Below are 2,500 nucleotides of genomic sequence, written 5' to 3'. Positions count from 1 at the left end.
AGAAAGAACTTTAAGCTGGCGTAGAGTCTGCTGCACCGGAATGGAACCTCTCCAGAGACTGAGCAGGTGCAGGATGTCCTAACTGTTCAGAGATCTTGTCTTGGTCTTGTCTTCCATGGAATTGTAGGGTGCCAAAAGCAAGCTCACATGCGTTGGCCGGGAATCGAACCCGGGTCAACTGCTTGGAAGGCAGCTATGCTCACCACTATACCACCAACGCTACATGCTGAAACTCGCCTAGCATGTACCATTGCAATATACCCAAGAGAAAAATGAGCTTGCTTATTTGCCTACTTTGCTAGATGTAAGCAGTGGGACACATGGTGATACTGCTTACAGACTTCAATTCAAGACTTCAGAAAGATCATGTGCCCCCCTGGATGATGCTGGTGCAACACACACAGCAAAGGACAGCAATTTGAAGTCTGGAAGATTCCAGGGCAAGGGTGGGAAGGATGAAAAGCTAGGTGGCCATGCAACCATTCCTGCTAACCCAAAGCTTACTTGTGCCCTACAACACATTGGCTTAAGACTTGACCAAATCCAATGCTCCAATATGGGGAAGCTTCTCTGTTTGCTGTTTTTTTTTTTTTTTTTTTTTTTTTTTTTTTAAGTGCGGTGTCACAGTTCACCCATCTCTTCAACTACAAGAACGGCCCAGGAGTAGTCTTAGCTACCCTAATATGTACGTTACAGCAGGGCCCTTATTACACTTTCTCTTACAGGGCAATGGAAACCGTTTTGCCCATGCGATAAAGCAAGGTGCAAAAATGAATTCATGCCTAGCAGAGGATGGTTTCGATCCATCGACCTCTGGGGTATGGGCCCAGCACGCTTCCGCTGCGCCACTCTGCTTCTGTTTGTATTCAACCTTCAAGTTTAAGAAGGGTACATTAGTTGAAATAGTTACACTACTATCTATGTTACAGCAAGGCCCTAATGACACTTTCTCTTAAGGGGCTATGGCCGACAATTGGCCCATATGGTAAGCAAGGTATAAAAACCAACGTACACCTAGCAGAGGATGGTTTCGATCCATCGACCTCTGGGTTATGGGCCCAGCACGCTTCCGCTGCGCCACTCTGCTGCCATACAGTGAATGCTTCATTGTGGGAAAAAGTGGCGTTAAACTTCTTGGAGCAGACTTACTTCCTCACTCCACAAGACACACATACATCCCCATAAAATCATTTAGCAACAACTGCAGGCACAGTCTCTGTGGCGCAATCGGTTAGCGCGTTCGGCTGTTAACCGAAAGGTTGGTGGTTCAAGCCCACCCAGGGACGGCCTTTCCTTTTGTGTTCAACAGTTGTCCGAAGAGAACCCCAGATAGCCATGTAGATTCATTTGAGACACGTTGGAATCTCATTCACGTTCATGAAAAGGGTGAGCAGCATCAAGTTCATGTCTTAGTGATACAACAGACATCCCTGGCAGTGTCTGTGACCAAATGAAGTTTTCTGTACCCCAGAAGCAGCAGTAAAGTATTAGCCGGGGATCGAACCCAAAGCCTGGCGACGGCTGTCAAGCCAAAGAAAGGCAGTTCAAGCCCACCCAAGGACAGGCTCGCTTTAGTGCCTTGCTAGCTATTTGTTTAGAACATTATAGAGTGTCTGCATTAAGTGTTGACCATTTAGAAAGAACTTTAAAGGGGAACTGAAGAGAGAGGTATATGGAGGCTGTCAGGTTTATTTCCTTTTAATCAATACCAGTTGCCTGGCAGCCCTGCTGGTCTATTTCTCTGCAGTAGTATCTGATTAAAACCAGAAACAAGCATGCAGCTAGTCTTGTCAGATCAGACTTATAAGTCTGAACCACTGAAACACCTGATCTGCTGCATGCTTGTTCAGGGGCTATGACTAATAGTATTAGAGGCAGAGGATCAGCAGGGCTGCCAGGCAACTGGTATTGATTAAAAGGAAATAAACATGATGGCCTCCATATACCTCTCTCTTCAGTTCCCCTTTAAGCTGGCGTAGAGTCTGCTGCACCGGAATGGAACCTCTCCAGAGACTGAGCAGGTGCAGGATGTCCTAACTGTTCAGAGATCTTGTCTTGGTCTTGTCTTCCATGGAATTGTAGGGTGCCAAAAGCAAGCTCACATGCGTTGGCCGGGAATCGAACCCGGGTCAACTGCTTGGAAGGCAGCTATGCTCACCACTATACCACCAACGCTACATGCTGAAACTCGCCTAGCATGTACCATTGCAATATACCCAAGAGAAAAATGAGCTTGCTTATTTGCCTACTTTGCTAGATGTAAGCAGTGGGACACATGGTGATACTGCTTACAGACTTCAATTCAAGACTTCAGAAAGATCATGTGCCCCCCTGGATGATGCTGGTGCAACACACACAGCAAAGGACAGCAATTTGAAGTCTGGAAGATTCCAGGGCAAGGGTGGGAAGGATGAAAAGCTAGGTGGCCATGCAACCATTCCTGCTAACCCAAAGCTTACTTGTGCCCTACAACACATTGGCTTAAGACTTGACCAAATCC

At 46.7% G+C, this 2,500-nt stretch overlaps 3 non-coding genes across 3 annotated transcripts; 1 reads left to right on the top strand and 2 right to left on the bottom strand.

The window, feature by feature from the left end:
• Nucleotides 1-148: 148 nt before the first annotated feature.
• Nucleotides 149-220, bottom strand: TRNAG-UCC (transfer RNA glycine (anticodon UCC)). The gene has a single exon. It is a non-coding gene; the product is annotated as a tRNA-Gly (tRNA).
• Nucleotides 221-1,212: 992 nt separating this feature from the next.
• On the top strand, nucleotides 1,213-1,286 carry TRNAN-GUU (transfer RNA asparagine (anticodon GUU)). Its single transcript has one exon. It is a non-coding gene; the product is annotated as a tRNA-Asn (tRNA).
• Nucleotides 1,287-2,103: 817 nt separating this feature from the next.
• TRNAG-UCC (transfer RNA glycine (anticodon UCC)) lies at nucleotides 2,104-2,175 on the bottom strand. Its single transcript has one exon. It is a non-coding gene; the product is annotated as a tRNA-Gly (tRNA).
• Between the last annotated feature and the right edge of the window lie 325 nt (nucleotides 2,176-2,500).

This window comes from Hyperolius riggenbachi, chromosome 4 (assembly GCF_040937935.1).
Source record: "Hyperolius riggenbachi isolate aHypRig1 chromosome 4, aHypRig1.pri, whole genome shotgun sequence".
Taxonomy (NCBI): Eukaryota; Metazoa; Chordata; class Amphibia; order Anura; family Hyperoliidae; genus Hyperolius; species Hyperolius riggenbachi.
Note: the sequence above shows the minus strand (reverse complement) of the source record. Positions and strands in the feature narration are given on the sequence as shown.